Below are 21,489 nucleotides of genomic sequence, written 5' to 3'. Positions count from 1 at the left end.
ACAGACCACACGGAGCTGAGCAGTGCCCAGCACCACAAATAAAGGTAGGGACAGGCAGAAGCATCCATGTGCAGGGCTGCGAGAAAATTATATTGCAATACTGCTACTTGAACAGATGTCCTCCACAAGACTCTCCAGTCCACAGCTTCAGCAGGGTCTTCAGATATTTGCTCCCCACTCAAGGGAGAGCAGGGACTGCCAAGGAAAGGGGTGCAAAGCAGAGATACACCCCGCTCAGGGAGCAGATCCAGCCAAGGCTGGATTTAATCCCATTACAGCTGAGTAGGACCAGTTGATAAAGGCTTTGGCAACAGGCTTCAGGGAGGCAAGTTTTGAGACACCAGAAAAACTGTGGCTTAAGTCACCCCAAAGGCTGCAGACCAGGGTAAGTGTTTGGTTCAATGCCTTCATGAATATCTTTGCTAGCCAAGAGGATGGCTGCAACATGCTGACTCCTTCCCTCCCAAGGGTAGTTCCTTCCCGAGGGTAGTTCCACAGTTTTGTTTTCCATTCTAAGGGATGGGAGGTCATTGCATAGGTATTGATTTAGCTAGCCATACAAATTTAGCTGGAGACCTCAACAAGCCACTAACACAAAGCCAGCAAGCATCTCTACCCCACACATTGGGGGAAAAAGTGCTAGGACCATAGCCAGTCTTCCCACAGAGGCTTGTGGAACAGATACAGCAGCTCTTCAACAGTTTAAGGAGCAGCTTATGGAGCCCAGAAGCTATAGAAACCCAAACCTACCATGAGATCCACGATACTGAGGGTCCTGCATCTCACCCCAAAGAGGATGAAAGGCTAATGTAGAAGTTCCCTATGAAACACTCTTTGATCTGTAGCACCAGGCAGCTTTTTTGGCCATGATATAATCAAGTGGATGGCTTGCCACTATCTAACCAGGACCCAAAGCATTGTGTACCTTCATCCAGGCACAAAGCTGAGACCTCTGAAGACCACTGGAGTCCAGGTGACTGCTGGAAGCCCTGGACACAACGGTGCTCTGCAAAGCCCAGCTCTGACCCTTCTGCAAAATCAACTTTTGTGCAGGAAACACGGAGAAGGGGAGAGATGGAAAATTACAAAGGAAGCAGTACACAGTGGCTGAGTAGAGCCAGTAGCAACTGGCTGAGCACCCCAGCAACTCCTTGTCCAAAATGCACGATGGCAAGCAGAACACGCAAACTCCATGGAAAAACCAAAAAGCAAAGAAGCCACATGAAATCTGTTCCACTTCCATACTCATTCCCAAACATACAACTGGCCAAGTGTTTACCTCTTATCCCTCAGATCCTCACTTGTACACTAGCTGCGACAACCCTTCTCCAAGAAAAGCCTTCAGCTACGGGATCTGTCACCAGGCTGCCGTTCAAGAAGATGCTTTCTATAATGCCCTGCTTAGCACCTTCCCGACTGGAGGCCTATGCAAAACACAAGTGCAGTTTCCTTCTGGTGGCCAAGCTTCTCAAGTGTGGAAATAATCAGTGTACGTGCCAGGCATGGCTCTCCTCCGAGCCCAATTCCTGCTTGTCAGCATCCAGGCTGTGGCAGTGTTGTACCTTTCAACTTCCTCTGCCATAAAATTGAGTTATTCTAGGCTCATAATTGACACCAAGTCAAACTCCATCTGTTTCCACCAAGATAAAGATTCCTCTGAGGTTGCTCTGCTAAGTACCTGCGACTTTGCTGCTCTGCCTCCCAGCACAGCTCTCCTGCACTGGGAGCAGAGAGGTGTGTGATGCCAAAATTAGTCCCCAGATTTGCACAGTGTTTATTCTGTGCTGGGTGCAAGGCAGTATCTTTGTGCTATTTAAGTGCCCAGACCAATGCAGCAAGTCCAATGCTATGCATAGCATCAGTAAGTGGGAGTCTTATAGTCTGGAGTAAAAAGGAAAATGCAATCATCCCAGGAAAAAAAAAATCAGGGGCAGTCAGCTCTTTCTGAAGCTATTCTTTGCTACACTGAAGTTTCATAAGTTACATCTGTCAGGCAAGTATCCCACCTATACATAATTCAGTTCATTGCTTGTTTTAATTTTTACTATTAAAAAAATATTAAAACCTTTCCAGAGGTGCTACAGTGCATGGCCAATATCCAGGGTGGGAAGGCAAAAGCCACAGCAGCATTGAACTTTGCACCCAACAAGAAATGGGGTTAAGAAGACTCAAGCATTGTCTGTAGTCTTCAAAGCAGAGAGGCTGCATGAAAGTATTAGTGAGCTAGAGGAAGTGAGAAAGCCAAACAGCAAGAAAAAAGGGTATGCAGGCAGGAAATAAGAAGTGTGATTTTCTTCAACAGTATAATTATGAAAGATCAAGCTATTGGGTGACAAATCCATTTGTGCTGCAGAGAGGCAGTCAAGCCAAGTTACCCCATTGCCAAAACTAGCACCAGGAGGCCAACGACTTACTGCAGAGTCATTGCACTTAGTGACAGTTTGGATGCAATTTGAAACTGTCACCATTACAGCCAGTGGGCAGGAACCAGGCCAGCAAGACCAGCACACTACCAGCATCTTCCTCAGCCCCACTCGACCAGGCAAACGCTGCATGGGAAGTTTTGTTGCCCACTTGGTTCTTTAAAGCCAGAATAACCACTGGAATTTCTAACCATGTTTTCAGCAACCACCCCATTTAGGTAGTCACCCTCCCATAAACTGGTTTGGTCTGCGAGCTGTACAGCATCATACCCACAGTACAGTCCTGCATGGATAAACATCTCTGCAAGGTTTGGTTCCCTCTTATATACCAAGATATTCTTTCCCAGTGCAGTGCATGCATGATGGGCAAACTGTGTATTTCCCAGAGGAACAACATGGACAGGAGGCCTGTCCCTTGACAGGTAAAATACAGCATGAAGCAGCATCACATAATTGCTGTGCCATCTGCATCCATGCAGCCAGTGTCTTGCACAGAAAAGGGTTTTATGAGGAATCCAGCCCTTTCTTAGCATCTGCGGAGAAGTCAAGGGTGCAAGTGTGCCGACAGCAAAACCAACACCAGGCTCGTGCTTTGAAAAGCGTGAGCATTTTGTGAGAAGTCAAAGGTCTTTGCAGACCAGAGCCCTCCCTCCAGCAGAGGGCCGATTCCCTCCTCCAAGGGCTGCAGGATTGGGGGGAAAATGAGAAAGAACAAGGTCTGAACACAACCCTTGCCCAGGCAGCCTGCACATATCTGGATGCCACATGGACCTTCAGTGCCACCAGGTGATGGGCATCCCATACCATATCAGAAACTGTTTTAGACCCACAGCCCACACACCTGAGCCATGCCATGTATTAACCCAGTTGCAGCCTCCAGGCTCATCCCAATTTGACCCAGAAGTCCCCACTTATGGCCAGAGGCATCACCCTTGGATCTAGCAACAAATCTTGCCAGAGAGCAGCTTGCCTTGCTCTCCCCTCCACACGTAAAGGCCACTGAGCTTTACAGGCATATTTCACAAAGGAGACTGGAATTTACTTTTCAGTTGCTCATCAACACCATATGTTCCTACAAACATACACCCAAGTAAAGGTACCAAACCCACTTCCTGAGCAGGGGCTAGGATAGGCATCAAAGCATCCCGCCTTACAGTGCAAGGGATGATGAATCTCAATTAAGGTCAGGATCTTGATGTACCAGCAATGCAAGTTCCTATATTGCGTGAAAACCACAAGCCTGAGTAACACACAAAGTTCCCCATATCTCCTAGCAGACAAATCCCACTACTGTCCCCAACTTGCCAGCAAATAAACTCACACCACAAGGCAGCCCTTTGAAAGATAACGTCTCAGAGAAGATATAGTTTCTTCTCTCCTTTTGCTTCAGATGGACCAAGTACTTTAGGCACCCTATGAATATTCCCTCAGCAGACCCCCCACCTCCATCTCACCCCACCCATCAGCTTCACGTTGTATTTCACGACAATGCGTATTGTGCCGCTTCTGCTACGCTGTGGGGATACTCACCAGGTTAGCAGCTCAGCAGAAATTGGACTTACCAGTGTTGGCCAGGGTAAGAGTACACAGCAGCCCCAAACTCTCTCCTGATTAAATCAGTTTTCACTTTATTCTGTGTTTTATCCCATAGCAGCTCATGAGCTGTCCTAAGACGACCCACGTTTAGTCTGAAAACCACCCTTTTGCCAACAATATTTGGAGAAACTAAGTCATGCCATTCAAAGTAAAGCTCATGCTGTTCCCACCTCCAGTGGAAAGGTTATTTTGTGTGAATAAGCATCGTGAAAATGATGCTTTACAGTTTAACATCAACCTTCAGAGCAGCCTGAGAGCACCAGTGGAAAGCTGAGCCTCCAGAACTAAGCAGACCTCCCATGCTCATCAGCTCCAACAACATCCCCCACTTATTACCACCCCCGCATGGGAAAGTGCCATTTCCATATTGAACGCAAGGAGCCAACACATTCCCTACTGCCCTCCTCCCAAATTATTCACAGAGCAACCCACGGAGTCTCTCTAAACCAGGCTGGTGGGGGTGCAGAGACAGGTTCAGCTGCCAGACACTTCTGCGCCATGTGCAAATGCCTCTTGGGGAAAAGTGGCTAAAGATAGCTCACAGTCCTGTAATCAGACCCATAAGACTGGGATTTTACTCCCACCCCCAGCTGATCCCCAGTTACTGGGATAGATGCCTCCTCTACACATCTAAATCATTACAAGCTGCTTTTGCAGGAGCTGCCTGGGTTTGAAGACCTCTCTCATGTTCCCAGTCCAACCCCAGGGCACCAAAAAGTACTCAGCCATCGGGATGAAAAGCAGCGATGTTCGGGTAATGATTTCTAGCTGCAAAACACACTGCAGTGAGCATCCCACAAGGTGACGAAACAGTCCCTGTGTCACTGCCGCAGCAGCGGGAAGGTTTTCCCATTACCACCTTCATGCCCCGCTGGCTCCAAAGATGCTCTGTGAACTCAGCCCATTGGCATGCTCAGGATGAAGTGAGCAGAGCCCTTTGCCAAGTACCAGCCCCCCCCCCCAGATCTCCCAGCTATTTTTAGCAGGTTGTGTCCAAAGCTGAAAGTATTTATGGTATCTAGTTACCATCCATCACTGGGGGGAAAAAATAAATTTAAAAAAAATCACAAATTAAGTGTTCATCATTTGGCTATTGCACTGGAGAAAAACTGTTAGAAAGGAAAAAGGAAAGAGAAAAACTATTGCAGATTCCCTTTTCTTGTCCCATCCCACATACTCCACTTCCTCCAGTGAACCTGTACCACTGCTCATGTGAAACAGTGACATTACACTGCAGTTATTATTGTAATGGAGCAAAAACTATGTACTAAAACATTGGAGCCAGGCAAAGGCTCCTACGCAGCATTTTCCAGACCTTCTCTCGCATCTCAGCCTGCGCCACCCCCCAAAAAACCCACCCCTCAGGCATGTCTCACCACCCTCATGCAGGCATTGCACACCCTACCCATTCCAGCCCATCACCAAAGACAAACCTCCAGCAAACCACCTCCCTCCCCAGAAGCCACCCAGCTCCTTCTGCAGGGTTGCTCAACCACCACCTTCAAGTCCTCCACGGCAGCTCTTGGAGAATATTTTTGCCTACTGCAAGAGGAAAGCATACCTGCAGCATGCACGCACAAAGCGTTTGGGGACAGGGATTGCAAGACAAGGCTTTGAATCCCAGCTTCATCACAAGCTCAGTGGTACAGATACTCGGGTGATTCGGTGTAAGCATCTGTTTGCCACGAGGCTGTGGATGTTGTCTACCTAGACTTTAGTAAAGCCTTTGACACTGTTTCCCACAGCATTCTCCTGGAGAAACTGGCTGCTCATGGCTTTGACTGGCATACACTTTGCTGGGTAAAAAACTGGCTGGATGGCCAGGCCCAAAGAGTGGTGGTGAATGGAGTTAAATCCAGTTGGTGTCCAGTCATAAGTGGTGTTCCCCAGGGCTCAGTACTGGGGCCAGTTCTGTTGAATGTCTTTATCGATGATCTGGACGAGGGGATCGAGTGCACCCTCAGTAGGTTTGCAGATGACACCAAGTTGGGTGGGAGAGTTGATCTGCTGGAGGGTAGGAAGGCTCTACAGAGGGATCTGGACAGGCTGGATCGATGGGCCAAGGCCAACTGTATGAGGTTCAACAAGGCCAAGTGCCAGGTCCTGCACTTGGGCCACAACAATCCCACACAACGCTGCCCGGCAGAAAAGGACCTGGGGGTGTTGGTCAACACCTGGCTGAATACGAGCCAGCAGGGTGGCCAAGGTGGCCACTAGCATCCTGGCTTGTGTCACAAATCGTGTGGCCAGCAGGAGCAGGGCAGTGATCGTCCCCCTGTACTCGGGACTGGTGAGGCCGCACCTCAAATACTGTGTTCAGTTTTGGGCCCTCGCTACAAGAAGACATGGAGGTGCTGGAATGTGTCCAAAGAGCAACCAAGCTGGTGAAGGGTCTGGAGCACAAGTCCTTTGAGGACCAGCTGAGGGAACTGGGGTTGTTTAGCCTGGAGAAAAGGAGGCTGAGGGGAGACCTTATTCTCTACAACTACCTGAAAGGAGGTTGTAGCGAGGTGGGGGTCGGTCTTTTCTCCCAAGGAACAAGCAATAGGACAAGAGGAAACAGCCTCAAGTTGCACCAGAGGAGGTTTAGGTTGGATATTAGGAAAATCTTCACCAAAAGGATTGACAAGCATTGGAACAGGCTGCCCAGGGAAGTGGTGGAGTCACCATCCCTGGAGTATTAAAGACATGTAGACATGGCACTTAGGGACATGGTTTAATGCTGGACTTGGCAGTGTTAGGTTTACGGTTGGACTCAATGATCTTAAAGGTCTTTTCCAACCTAGATGATTCTATGATTCTATTCTCTGATTCTACTAGCTCAAGCTAACAGTGTCGCAGCAGGAACAGGCTGAGCAGCCCACCTAAGGAGACACACTTTCCAGGAACAAGCCTCTTTCCTTGACATATAACTGCTCAACAGCTTGTTTGCATTGCTTCACTGGGTGACCGTAGGAGAGCAGTGCACAAATACTCCTATGATAACACCAGTCCTGCAAAAGGTTTATACAGACTACTAACACCAGTCTTCAACTGAGGACACACATCTTGACCCCCAAAAGGCAAACCTCAGAGAAAGAGGTGGCTCACACCAGGTCCTCCTGGTGCCTCTCCCATCCCAGGGCATGTCCAGACCTGGTTGCAAGTGTACTGGAAAGCAGACACCTGACTCCTCACATAAAACCATTCATTTTTTACACCATCAGACATGTCTGCAGAGCAGTTGCGTCAGAAGCACAATTAACCAATTCACATCCTCATCCGGCCCCACAGAGGCAGCACCACATCCTTTACTTTGTGGTCACAGAACTAGGAAAGACGCTTATCTCCTTGACCAAAACCACTGACGTCTGCATAAAGCAGACAGATGAGCCCCAATCATCACCCAATACCTCAGACATCCTTCCTTCAGAGTCATCACCAGAGCATCAACCCAAGACTTCGTGGTTACCTCACAGCATCTGAAGACAAATAACCAACAACTCAGGTGTTTCTTAAATTAAAAGGCAGGATAAAAAAGCTCTGTCCTTCATTGTTCCCAGGCTGAAACAGGAGGTAGATGGCACAAGCAAGAACTAAGCCCTCTTCTCTTGAGATGGTAATTTTCAGATGCCTTCATCTTGAGGAAGGACCCAGAGTTCACCAGTTGCTGCAAGCAAACATCTCTTGCATGGCCAAAGGAAGAGAAAGATTTCTGCTTGGGACTTCAGGCTGCCCACAGCATCGCTGAGGTGAACCACTGTGGGACAGGCTCCCGGGTAGAAGTGAGACCTCAGACCCACCAGAGAGTATCCCTGAAGCTGTAGCAGATGCAGCCAGCTGTGGACAGACCAACCAACATTCCTGCTTTCTCCTTCACTGCCAACTGATGACCCGCCATGCATCCACTCCAGCTCTCTTGGTTAGGCGTGGAAGAGGCCCACCAGTCCCCAAGGGCCCAGGGACAACCAGTCACTCCCAACTGCCATTTGCTGTAGGACCCACGCGAGCAGAGGGGACCACATCACAGAGAGCATCCAACAGGGACACGGGCTGACATGGGACACCAACCACCTACACCCAAGGGTTAAAGTTCTGCTTGCTATGATCCCACAAGGCTCAAAGCAAACACTTGCCCTAAAACCCAGCACGACTTGAGCTGCATACGAGAAAGGTCTAGCTTTCAGCAGGGGAATAAGGGAAACCAAGGCCAAGCCATTTTTGTGGGGTGGTGCATACAGGCAAGTCCTGCTCATCCTTCCAGTCAAACTCTCTTGCTCTGCCAAGCAACTTCCAGGAGGAGAAAAGAAAAAACAAACAAAAACACCAAAAAAGAAGTTTTAGACACAGGCACTTTCTGCCTGAGCTGAAGTGTGACAAGACACAACTGAAGCACTCTGGGAGGAAAACATATCAGCCTGAGCAGACCTCAAACACCTGAGAGCTCCAGGATGGCCATGGCATACAGGTCTTCGCTAAGCCTATGCCACCACAACACCAAGATCTTTCAGCATTTTACAGTTCTTCTATGAAAGCAGGAGAAGTGGCAAACCTTACTTTGTCCATCATTTACAACAACAACAAAAAAAAAAATCAACCTCTGTAGCTCATTTCAACTCTAGAACAAGAAAAATTTTTAAATACAGCCCTCATGTTTCATGGCAAGGAGAGGATTTATTACTACTGGAACACAAGACTTTCCCCACAGGCAGGTAGCTGCTGCCTTCCCAAATTCCCAAATCTCCCACCTGGCAATGAGCCCTGGGGGGAATCCAGACATCTCAGCAGTCCCTACATATCCACTCACCAAACAGGCACAGCATAATTTATTTCAAAGCTCAGCCACTTGCAGCTATATTCATTTTTTTAATACCAGCTACATTGCCTCAGCCCAATGCTCTTTCTCAACAGCTCTGCCATTTAGCAAGCATTAAACCCAATGGTGCATGAGACATAACACGGTTTTACTCACACCCCTGTCCAACAGCTGGCTCAGTAGAGCTGACAGCCACAAGTGGTTTAGGCAATATTTATCTCATACCTTTCCTTCCAAAAAAAAAAAAGCCAGCCATTTGGAATCAAATATATGGGATCCGTCACCAAAAATGGTCAGTTTGGGAGCAGAACACCTCATCAGCGTCAGGCAACGCTGAAACACAGCAATAAGTTTTAGGGTGGCCAGGCAAAAGCAGCCAGTTGAAGACAACAGTGGCCAAGCTGAGACATGTACAAGGAGGATGTGAAGTCCAGCTTCTTGACCAAGCACTGGGGCACTCCCATGAAACAGCAACACTCAGACAAGAGTTTTTCTCTCCCCTAGATGCCTCTCTTGGGACTCCACAAGCCTTTGTAAACCATTATCTTCTGAAGCCTAATAAAGGGTTGGGAAAAAAACCCACATGAGCAAATAAATCGGGCTGAGGTCCAGATCTGATGCCAGAGACTGAAAGGTTAAAGAGGAGATGGTACATACGTAACGTGATTTAAGCTGTGCTTGCTGCCTCCTCCTACCACCACTCACTTATTTTTTCTTCCTCCCAGATCTAACACCAGGCTCCACCACAGTTGTATTTCACTTCCAACTTGAAGCAGAAAACTTTCTGGAAAAAGTACAAAATGGGTCAGGGATCCAGCTAGCAGCTCTCCAGGCAAAAAGAGGATTTGAAATCACCGCAACAACCTTCCCTCGATGCAAAAGGCTGGTTTGTGTTTTCTGACTGTGGTATTTAAACAAGAGAAATTTCACAGGAGACACTGCCTTAAGCATAAGGTGTTTGAGCTATAATCAGTACCAATACATGCTCTTTCTCCCCAGCTTTACAACATTTTGAGTCAATTCAGACATAATTATTAGCGTATCAATTCTGGTAGAAATCAGATGGCTTTGCTACACAAGGTACTGGAATTGGATAGCCCCAGGAACTCACATTTCCACTTATTTTAACTCTGGCTTTTTTAGATTAGGTTGTTATCACAAAGCCAAGTTAGAAACATTGGATGCTGTGTTAAATCCCATTAGCTGATTACATGGCTGAGCAGCAGTGAGCATTTGCTGAAAAAGCGAACCCAACTGCCCAATTTGGGAACCAGACGGTCACGCTGACCTTGCGCGCAGCAGCATGTAACAGCAACGAGTGTTTTCTCCCACTTTTGTCAAAAGCCCTCTATCTGCAGCACAGCCAGGGCTGATGTTCCTCAGACTAACCCTGGCTCAGCCCACCTAAACCCTGGAGCATGGGGTTTGCGGACAGCAGGCATATTTCTGCCATCACACTATAGAAAGCATCACTCTTTGCCAAGTCCCAGCTCCTTCCCTCCTCCATCTCCTGCCATGCCACCAGGTGGTTCAAACCAGCCTTCATGTCCTTCTAGAGAACCCCTCCCAGCACATCAATACAACAGAAAAGGAAATAAAGTTATTCTAAAACTGGGATAAAAATAAAGCCTTCAAGAGCAGGGTCTGGGACAGCCTAACACACACAGCAGCAACAGGGACTGATTTGTCCTGTGTTCACACCAGAGGGGACACTCGTGCAAGAGGATGGCAACCTAGAGCAACCTTCCTGCCGTGACCAACAGCAGATGAACCTCCCGTGACCTTCTGTACATTTGTGGCATTGCTGGCAGGAGTCATGAATAAAAACAAGGAAGCAAACAAGGAAAGTGCCTTCCCACCCTGGCTCCACTTCCTAGTAGGAGCAGCTAAAGAAACAGGTTCTTTTTCCAGGTCCTTGACTTGTTCTTGGCTGTCTGGTTTCAACCTCCAGGCTCCATCCCTCCTGGGAAGGGGCTTTTACAGAGGCTGGAGACTAACATTTTCATTTCCTCATGCCAAAAGGAAAAGGAAATTTCTGAACAGCTGTTCTGATCACACCACTCTCCTGTAAAGCAGGTATCACCACATCTCTCTTGGTGAGCTTAACACAAGAAAATAAACCCTGTTCACATTTTTAGAGAGAAGCCATGGGCAGCTATCCTCTGGAGGAGGCTCCAAGTTGCAGATCCCAAGAGGATGGAGATGTCTGCGTAAGTGTGGAGTCAGCTGCTCAAATCTGAGGACAAGACGTGCCCACACTCAGACTGCAGCAGCCTCCCCACTCATCTCAGTGGGTTCAGGCAAAACAGGGGAACTGCTGGGAATTACGCACTTCCAAATCAAGGTGGGAGCCAGGTGATTCTTGGCCCATGTCTACACCACTGTACCCTTTACCAGCTTCAGCCTGTTTTCACCGTCCTTGCAGAGGTCAGTGCCCTGAAAGAGCACCAAGCCGAGTTGGGAGAACTGTCCTCCCCGCACTAGAGTTCAAGAGTTGCACAAAAGCTCCAGGAGCTCTTTCTCCAAGCAAAGAGCAGCCTGGTGACATGCAAGAAGGTGGATCCCTCAATTTAAATCAGTCCACATTGAGACCAGCTACCACCTCCATTAAGCATCAGCCAGCTCATTACATGCACAAACATACAGCACAGTAACCAGCCGGCTGCATTTAAAACCCATGCTTGGCCAGTTTATAATCCCCAAATTGTCCACTTCCTTTAAAAAAAAAAAAAAGCACATTTGCAAGGGACTTACAGAGCAGCAGCACTTCCAGTGTGATTCCTCAGTGGATATTTCCGTACCGCTAAAGGACCTGGAACACCGACATCTCTCAAGCCTTACTGATCGTTAAAGTTTTAATAGTGCTGATAAGCTCTCAGCTGGAACAGCTCTTGCGCACAGTAAGTTTTATCTGCCACAGAGCACACTTGTTACAGAGCCTTTCTTATCACTACTGCAAATATCAGCAGAGATAGAGAGAAGTACGTAATGCCCGGGATGGGAAGGTGCAGAAATACAAATGGACACGTTGTCTTTTGACTCCTTCTGCCCACACTCGTGACCTTGGGGGCTCCCAGCTCCTCACCCCACGTACCCTCAAAACCTCCACAGCCCCCAGTGAGGACAGCCCTACATCAAGCACATCAAGAAGATAAAACCACAAGGGGTTTTCAGCCCAGCATGAACTTTTGCCTTCAGGTCACAGGCTCAAATCCAGCCTTGCTATTAACCAGCAAACTTCTCTCCTCCCCACACCTCTCACCCCCTACCAGAAGGGCCCAGACACCAGCAAAGGTATTTATCACCCTGCTCCAGGTGACACTGGGGCAGGTCACCAGCATCATTAAGGCTTCCCAGTATGTCAGTATTCAGCCAAGCTTGGTTTGAGATCAGCATATACCAAAGCTTTCCCAGCCTGGCAGATGGGACCACAGCAGGCAAGCTGTTTGCAACACCTCTATGGAGGTGACCCCTAACAAACAGCATTTCCAGTCTGCAGCAGCTTTTGGTGGAGGTGGAGTTGCATTATAGACCCAGCGCAGGAACAGCACAACAGAGCAGGTTTTGAAGGCTGGAAACCCAAACCTGAATGAATCAACCTCGCATTCAAGATCAACAGCTTGCAACCCATATCTTTCTTTTGGGGGAGACAAATAGGTATGTTCAGATTTGATCTAGGTAGGCATATTGCCTCAAGAGCTCTGACGGCTCCCAGCTAGAAGCCATGTTATTTTAATCTCCCCTGGAAAGACAAAAAAAACAGTAAAAGGCTCCCACTTCCCCCAGTTGGTGGCAGGGTGCTCTGCCCTTTGCTTGGATTCCCTGTCTGTCAGTCCCTGTGGGGTCAGTCGCCAGTACCCATCGAGCCACAGCAGGTGGTCGCGTGAACTCCTGCCATGTTTTTCCATGCCTTAAAAAGAGACTATTTAACAGCTTCTTTGATGGTCATCTTCACTGCCAAAAGATATTGGTCTGTGCCACTCCAAGCACTGCACCCAGGTTCCCCATGCTGGTGGCACTGCTCACCTTCTCCCCAGTACCCTCACCCTTCCACAGGGAGAGCAATTTTCCAGGCTACATTGGGTTGATGGAGCTGCATTACCAGCCACGTTCATCTCGCTTCAGACAACGCTCACAGCTTCGTTTGCTTCAGTTAAAGACTTTTGCCTTAAATGAAGCAGAAGAAAAAGGCTGGTAGATGCTAAATCCTAGTCACTAAATGCAAGGTATGCTGGGCAGACTAGTCTTTTTTTTTTTTTAAAGGCTCCCAAGTTATATGTGTTGGTCCCATTGCCAACATCTAGGAAGCTGAACAGGTTCCTGCCTCCACCACAGCTCCTGTGACAGCCAGAGAGATGCCCATCCTCCCCAAAGCAGCTTTTCAGGAATGGTTTGCACCAAAGGCACAAAGACCCTCTTGCATCCAGAGACCCCCTTCCAGCTCTAGAGGTCTAACAAACCACAAAGCAAGTTCTGAGCTCCTTGTTACCCACGTTACTCCTCATACCCCACGCAAGCTCAGGACCGGAGCTGAAACCACAGCACATTGCAGGGCTGATACTTGCCCGGGTACAAACGCAAGGAAGGATATTTCCTCAGATGCTGGCCTTCAGCCGCACCGCTCCTGCCCATGTTTTCAGGGACAGCAGCTCTTTTGCTATAATCCCACAAGCAGCTTTATTTTTCTTTGCAAAACGAAACTGTATAAGGAGAACCCACACAGTTTGTGTTTCAGGAACACGTGCCTATGCGGCGGCGTGACCTTGCGAGGCACAAAGGCTTGCCTGACAGCATAAGAGACACCAGAGCACGCTTATTCCCATCACATTAACATTTTAACATATACAGCTGTCTTACCCACAAGTACACTGCATTCCTTTAACATATAGCTCTCCAAGAGCAAGAGCCTAGAGATCCAAACAAAAAAAAAAACCCACCCTTATGCAAAGGAGACAGATTAGGAAACACTTGTGATAAGGGAAAGTATCTCCAGCTGAGCTGTCAACCTTGCACTTTAAATTAGGCTTTTAATGAGGACTGCAAGCACTCTGCATTTCAGTGATTAACTCTGAGCTAAATATGAGTTTAGCTGCTTTGTTTTTAACACAGATTCTGCCTCCAGGTTCCAGGCAGGAGCAGAAACAGAGGAGACAAGCACAACTACGAGAAGCTTGCGGGCTGTCAGACACCAGCAACTTTTGAAGCTAATGCCAAAGGCCAAGCAGAGGGGTAACCCACCCCTAAAATAAAAGCCACCCACCACTATATATGTACGGAGCATCAAATGCAACACAGCAAGTGGTTTGGGAGCTCACAGGACCCGGCTCAAGAGCATAGGGAAAAGCGAGACAGTAATATATATTTTTTTGGCAGGCATTTTGATATTTGTGTAAAAGCTGGAAAACAGGGCTTACAAGTTCAGTGTACTAAGTGCAGAGCAATCATTCATGATAAACATAATTTGCATGTGAACAGGAACACATCTAAAAATAAACATTTTTAGAAGCCATAGGTCTCGCCTTACCTCTTAGCTTGACAAATTCCAGGGCTCCTAACAAGCCCCAAACCATCCACAGATTACAAGGACTATTCAGCCATTATTACTGTGCAGATCTCTAAGCTCAAACAGCCAGCTCACAGCCACAGATGAAGAAATCACAACCTGAAAAGCTTGAAAGAAATGGAGCAAGTCACACAGCTGGATTTCTGCCTGGACACCCAGACCAGGACACAAGCACTGCCTGTTTGCTGGATTTCAAACTGCAGTAGGTTTGACTGACAGTTTGAAGTCTCATCGACAAGATTCATGAATAATTAGTAGGTGATTGACACCAAAATTCACACAATACCTGCAAACATAATCACTGCTGTATCAGGCAACTGCCTACAAAACATCACCTACTTGACAGCCTCAAGAAACTTCTTTATGGGGCTGCTTCATACAAGAAAGTAGTTGGGTAAGAGACACACTGGTTTTGAACATACACTTCTTACCTTCTCCAAAAAGCCTTTTTTGTCTCCAAGAAAGGTCAGAGGGTTGGATGACTCCTTCCTACATCAACAGCTGAGACATGCGGGAAATATTTTAATCCCATGGAAAGCATTAATTACCTCTTGGCAAAAAAAAAAAAACCAAACCCAGAAAACAAACACACATACAACAAAACCCACCCAACTAGGACAGAGTGACTTCACCACCATGGTAAATCCCCATAAACAACCCTAAGCCCTCTCTCCATCTCAGAGCCAGCATTTGGGCACCAGTATCACCTCCAGTTAGCACGACCTGGGAAGCCCCCAGCCCCACCTTGCCTCTTGGCAGCGTGATGGAAAAGCACTGGGGACCTGAGGCATGGCCCTGAATATATCCCAGTTTTACCACCATCCTCCAAGGTTTTGCTCAGAAAAGAGCTCTCCAGCCAGCACATGGGTTTCAGATGGGGTCACACACAAGGGACACCTTGGAAGGGCCAAGCCTGCCCTTTAACACCAGGTTTCTGCCCTCGTGGCAAGGTCCTAGGAAATTTAGCAGGAGAGCAAGCCTAGACATGAGCCTCAAATCCTCTCCAAGCTCTTAAATGACCTGCTCCAGGATTAGACCTACTTCCCAACAACCTCACGGAGCACTCGGTGCATCAGCCCACGACCTTCGGGTACCGAGTCCGAACCGCTAGTCATGGGGCTGTAGCCACCTTCAAGTCTGAAAATGGAATACATTTCATTTGGTTTGCTGCAATTCTGCAGTAGGCAACTGGACCGCTGACTTGATTTTAGACTCGGGCAATTTGATTGATGATTGAGGTGGCTGTCAACTCAAGAGATTCATCAATATGAGGTAAGTGGCCCAAGATATAATCTATTAGAGTGGCTCAGAAGAAACGCTTGGACATTGAAGGGTACAGCCAGTCCGTTAGATCTTTTTAAACGCTACACCCAAAACACCAATTAAAGGAAACTCTGGTCTTCACCTTGTGCTATTTAACTCCGATGCAAGATGCTTTCCCTAAGCAACCTGTGCAAATGTGAGCCTGAAACTCGGCGCAGCTAAAAACAGTGGACAGCCAGAATATTTCCACACTACGCGTCTAACCTCAGGCTGGGGGAGGGAGACGTTTCTTTTCAGCTCACCAAGGGGGGAAGGGAAGAAAAATGCAGGGACCAGACACTTATGAAGATATTGTACAAGTTACAGCAGAGTTTTAAGAGAATTAAGAGAAATGGCAGGATTTAAAAAAAAAAAAATTAAAAATTAAAGGCAAGCTTGCTTCAAGGAGAACAGTGCAAGATAAAAGCTGTTTTAGCATAGTGCTACATAGTAAATCTGAAAGTGAAACAGATCCTTTTGAGCATTCCCAGACAAGAAGAGCACAGACTTACAGTCCATCACCTCCAAGTCCTCCAGGATCCACCAGCCTGGACCCCAAGCACCAGGCAAAGCTTCACGGAAAGCCTGGCTCCCGAGCAACCGGCAACACGGAGGACACAGCGGTTAGAGAGCACGAGGATTCAGTTTTGTCATGACTAAGGAATTACATTAAAACCAGTATAAGCTATTTCCAAGGAAGAGATTAGCTGCCAGCAGGACTCCGCACATATGTGGGAGCCTGGCGATGGAGCTAGTGCCCAGATTTGTGCATCACCCCAAGCAAGGTGCTGTTTGCCTCCCTCCTATCCCTATCCCATCCTTCATCCAGTGGGGGGAAAAAAAAAAAAAATACCAGCCCACTTCAGCAATACCTGGACCCACAAAAATCAGTGCAAAAAAATATTCACAAAAGAAACATTTTTCATAAAGCTGATCCTGCCCAAAGACCAGGCAGGCAAAAGAGATGGAGCTCAATCACAACATGTAATGGATTCAGTATGTGAAAACACGCGATGCATCGAGATAGACACGAGCACAGAAAAATTTCCAATTGCCACCCAAGAAGGTCCTTGTTTGAATACCCTTCAGGGGAACACTCTGTACCTTGAAACCATTCCCTGGCAGAAACCTTATACAAATATTTAATTACATATAAAAATAAGGCCTTTTTTTCAGGTTATTGAGCAATGACAGGATATTTAACCAAATATTCAGGCAGTTGTCCTGCCAGTATCTGTGGGTATTTTTGGAGGAAGCAGGGAGAACGCAGTGGTTAGCTAAAGAGGAAAAAGCAGCAAAGCCAAACACCAGTGTGCAGCTTTTTTTTTTTTTTTTGAAAGTCAAGACATGCATTAAAGTAGCTGTATCTAATCACTGTTTATAGAGGGGCTGGCAGGCAAAAGCAACTGCTATAAACAGTCTTTTAAATCCCTTTTCCCAGCATCATGCTTAGAATATTCCTACAAAGGTCTGTTAAAACACCGGCAGCGTACTCAGGGTAAGCCAGTAAGGAGCAGAGCTGGAAGGGAAATATTTTGCTTGGGAAAGAAGGGAGAGGGAACGAGGTGCCCGGGTCCCACATGCACACTGGATATTGCACACTGGATATAGCACACTGGATATTGCACCCCTGCAAAACCCTCTGGGACCCCTGGGTGGGCAGAGGTTGTCATCTCCACGTCTATTTTCGCATGGTTAAGGAAGCAGCTCGTTGGTGTGACACTGCCCTCTCCTGAGCAGAAGGAACCGCTCAGCTTCATGCCCAGCTCGGTACAATAATTTTGGGGAGCAACGACCCTGCTACAAAGAGAAAAGCCAAGACACACCCCACAACAGCCACAGTTGGCACCAGCAAAGCCCAAAGCACCTACAGCCTCCTCACACCGACAGCACTTACTCTTTTTCCACACAATAGTGAACTACCTACCACCATTCGGTCTCCTCGAAGGATAATTATCAGCTGCTGCAGCCTAACGAAGCCTATTTATGGCCAAAGCCAAGTGGCTGCCAGGTGGAGCCCATCACTTCATCTCCATATCAGCAAGAAGGTGCAAAGCATCTTGTTAATGGGCATTTTCTCAAGAAAAAGGAGTTGCAAACAAGCCTCCAGGGAAAGCATCTGCCTACACCCCATGTCTGTAGGAAAGGTGCTCTCAGGAGGAGCCCTAAGTGCCCATCCACGTCCAACCCCAACGCTCTTAATGTTAGCGATAACCACACCTTCACGCACAAGCCCGTAGCTGCTGGGCAGCAATGCCATGAGTATTTCAAAGGTGCAACCATACCCTTTTATTTTCACCCTCAGGAAGACTTACAAAGCAAGTTAAAGGACAATATTCCCCGCAGGTGTGTCCGTTAAAAGGGGACTCAGATCTAACTTCCACCACCTGTGAGCATCAAAGAGCCTCTAAACAAAAAATAAGGTGAACGAGCCATCTGCTACCGACATTTTGACCTCAACCTATGACACTATCTGCAACTGTGAGTTACTGTAACCCACACATTATAAAAAAAACCCTAAATATACTGATTTTGGCATTGAGCAGTGTGAAACACTACGGCAATTTTAATGCAGTTACTTGAGATCAAATATGCACGGCAGTTTACGGATAAAAGTACAACAAATAGTGCCTGGCCCTTGCAGCTGGTTCAGTATCTCATTATAATCTTCCTGGTTCATCAAAGCTATTTGTTGCCTTGCAAAAACTAAACCCTTTATCATTAATTCCAAGCCAGCAGTTTCTGAATCTACAACCTGACATCAAATAAACTGATCCAACCAGAACTCATTTTCTTTGCGCTGCTCATTGTCTACGCACAAGACAAATATCAGTCATGCTTCGCCTTCAAGTACAGAATTCATCGCAGGGAAGAGCATAACGTGCAGAACATGCTTATTTAACAGAAAAAGTACAGCTTGACAGAGACACCCACTCTAAAATTAACTCTGCCTCAAAGCAGAGCTTATATTTGCCACTGAAGAAGCACCTTCTAAATCACAGAGAAATATTCTGTAGCTAAATATTGCTGGGATATCCACGTGAAGATGCTTCAAGTCTTGACGGAAGAAAATATGTTAAAATAGCAGGCTTTAAGGGTTCAGGATGCATCACTGCTCAGGTGGATAAAGGCTGTGTAATGTATTAATGGACCACTTTCTGTAGCAATCTGATGACTGGTAAACACAGACATGCCAGACAAAATGCAAGGCAGGAAATCCATTTACTTCAGCTTTTCCCCAGCCACACCTGCCAAGTGCAAGCTAGCAATTTATAAGAAGGAAAGAAGGTAGAAGGCATTTTATCCTGCATCACTGTGTGATCCAAACCCAAAAAAGCTCTTTAAGAATAAGCACTGGTGTAACTTTTACTTGCTAATAAGCAACAGTCTAAATTTCCTGGCAACTGGGAGCATCCCAAGGAGAATACAGCATCCGAACAGCATAGTCAGATTTAACGTTCTCCACGCACGGCATAACTTTGTAACGGAGAAAAACCTGTATGGGCTTACTGAGCGAGCGCTCGTTTTCCTTCATACAGGGACAAAGAGCTAGCAAAGAGAACTATAATTCAATTTTTTTTAATTTCACATGCAGCATGGTCATGACTATTCCGATCATCTATCTGTAATCCCCTTCCAGCCCCAAAATAACCCTTAAGCCAACACGATTACAAGTAATAATAGTGGCTGTAGAGACCCATCCCTAAAAACCCAAAGCATGGCAAGTTTGACAAAGCCAGGTTTTTTCTGGCTGAAGAATCCCCATTTCCATCTCGCCAGGGGTGAAATTTCACAGCTTCAACATCAGGAATTGCTACAACAGACCTTTTCCAGAGGAAGGCTCACATTTCGACTGCAACTCCTCAACGCCCAGTTTTCTAGGTGGTGAATATACAGGACTTGGGAGAGAGCTTCAATGAAACAGCAATGAGATTATTTTTTTCCCCTCTTTTCTCCCGAATTACTCCTTTTTCTGAGCAATTTCTTTGCCAAGCATCAAGACAAAAGAACACCCTCTACGTTCACCCTTTTTCACCCTATCTGCTCAGCGCTGGCAAGAAATTTGGCATCCTTAACGCAGGGTTTTGCTCCGGACAGGGGGGGATGTCCCCAAAAGCCATCCAGGACATCCCTATCGCATCCTCAGAGGGTGCTAGAAGAGCTCAGGTGCTGGATGGACACAGGGTGCCCCTCCAGCCGGGCAAGCAGCAATAAATCCCTCGGGATTTTGCTGCCTCAGGATTTTAGGGTGCCGGACAACCCCGGTGTAAAGCCCGGGGGCCGCAGGACACTGCGGATGCCATTATTTTGAGAGCGGCGTGTAAAAATGAAGCATTACCTGTAAAATAAGTAGGGACTGAAGGAGAAAAGGGGGTGGCTAAATGCACACCCTGGTAACTTGGGGGGGGGCTGGAGACCCGAGGGGGTACCCCAGGACCTCTCCCCGGGTGGGTGCCCACCCATGTCCCCCACCGCACGGTAGCACCCCGTCACATCCCAACTTTGCTTGGGATGCTGTCTGCCAAGTGAGCCACCCATGGCAAGGGGGGGGGCACACACCGTTTGGGGGGGGCACAGAGGGTAAAGAAACACCTTTTGGGGAAAAGAAATACCTTTTTGGACAACGGAGCACCTTTGGGGGGCATAGCTGTCACACACCCAACACCCCCCCCTCCCCGGGGGGCACCCTGCACCCTCCTCACCGGACAGCCTGGGGGGGGGGGGGGGGGGATGCAAAAGGCCACCCCTTCCTCCCAGTCCAACCAGTCCAACCCTTTACCTGCTGCCGCTGGGAAATCCTCCAGGTCGCCAAGTCCCCAGGGAGGGGGACCCGTCCCCCCGCCGAGCGATGCTTTTCCCTTCTCCCCCCCCCCCCCTCCCTGGGGCAGCGATGCCGGCGGGGGTCCCCGTCCCCTGGCAGAAGGTGGGATGGGGACAGCGAAGGGTCGGGAAAAGAAGGGAAGAGGCTGGAAGGAGGGAGGTGACACCACCGTGTCCCCGTCCCCGCAAACCCGGCTCGGCTCCGCCGCCCGCTCCCGGGAGCGGGGCGGAGGTTGGGGCGGGCGGCTCCGCCCCGGGCAGCGGCAGCAGGAGGAGGAGGAGGAGGAGGAGGAAGAAGCAGGCTGCACCCAAAGGCTTGGAGATCTTCTTCTTGGGGGGGGGTCCCCGAGGGGATGAGTCCGGCTGCGAGCAAACCTGGCCGCGGTGGAGGCGGGGGGGACACCCAAGGGTGCAGGTTGGGGGGGGGTCCCTGCTAAAGGAAAGGGTGGGGGGCACCCCTGGCAAGGGAAAAATGTTGCTCCCCCCACGGTGCTGCCCCGAACAGGCATCCCTGGGAGCCCCAAGGGGCTGGGAAAGTCGTGGGGAGGGTGACACTATGCCGTGGGGATTGGAAACGTCGAGTACCTCTCCTTGGCCTTCATCCACCCCCGTCTTCCTCCTCTGGACCTGGATGTCTGGAAATTGTTCACCCCCGGGGAGCAGCATGTACATACACACACACGCGTGTGTGCATAAAATCAAAAGCGAAGCTGGAAAACCTCCTCAAGTTAGTGCAAATATATGGCCCGGGCTGCCATTAACCGGGCACCAGTAAATCCCCGCTTGGCAGTGGGGAGCGGAGTGGTCACGAGGGAGAATAATCATTCATATTTCTATTTCTCGGGTATGTATATTGAAGGCAATCATGTCTCAAAGCCTGCTTAGGAGGGATGTTTTGCACAGCGGGGTGTTCCCACCTGGGTGGATGGAGGAGGATGAAAAGGGTCAGGTACGGGTTTGGGCTCTGCAGCCTCCTGATTTCTCCTGCT

At 48.3% G+C, this 21,489-nt stretch overlaps 1 protein-coding gene across 5 annotated transcripts in view; it reads right to left on the bottom strand.

The window, feature by feature from the left end:
- Positions 1-20,696, bottom strand: part of GDPD5 (glycerophosphodiester phosphodiesterase domain containing 5) — a 173,196-nt gene extending 152,500 nt beyond the window's left edge. For 2 of the 5 annotated variants that reach the window (XM_052812737.1, XM_052812743.1), the window contains exon 1: positions 20,460-20,696. The gene's annotated coding sequence lies outside the window, so the exon portion shown is untranslated. Of the gene's footprint in view, positions 1-11,568; positions 11,588-14,338; positions 14,420-16,191; positions 16,212-20,459 lie in introns of those variants that run through there. The other 3 variants (XM_052812739.1, XM_052812738.1, XM_052812742.1) reach the window with 3 other exon arrangements.
- Between the last annotated feature and the right edge of the window lie 793 nt (positions 20,697-21,489).

The sequence above is a fragment of the Harpia harpyja genome, chromosome 17 (genome assembly GCF_026419915.1).
Source record: "Harpia harpyja isolate bHarHar1 chromosome 17, bHarHar1 primary haplotype, whole genome shotgun sequence".
Lineage (NCBI taxonomy): Eukaryota > Metazoa > Chordata > Aves > Accipitriformes > Accipitridae > Harpia > Harpia harpyja.
This window is presented reverse-complemented; position numbering and strand designations above follow the sequence as displayed.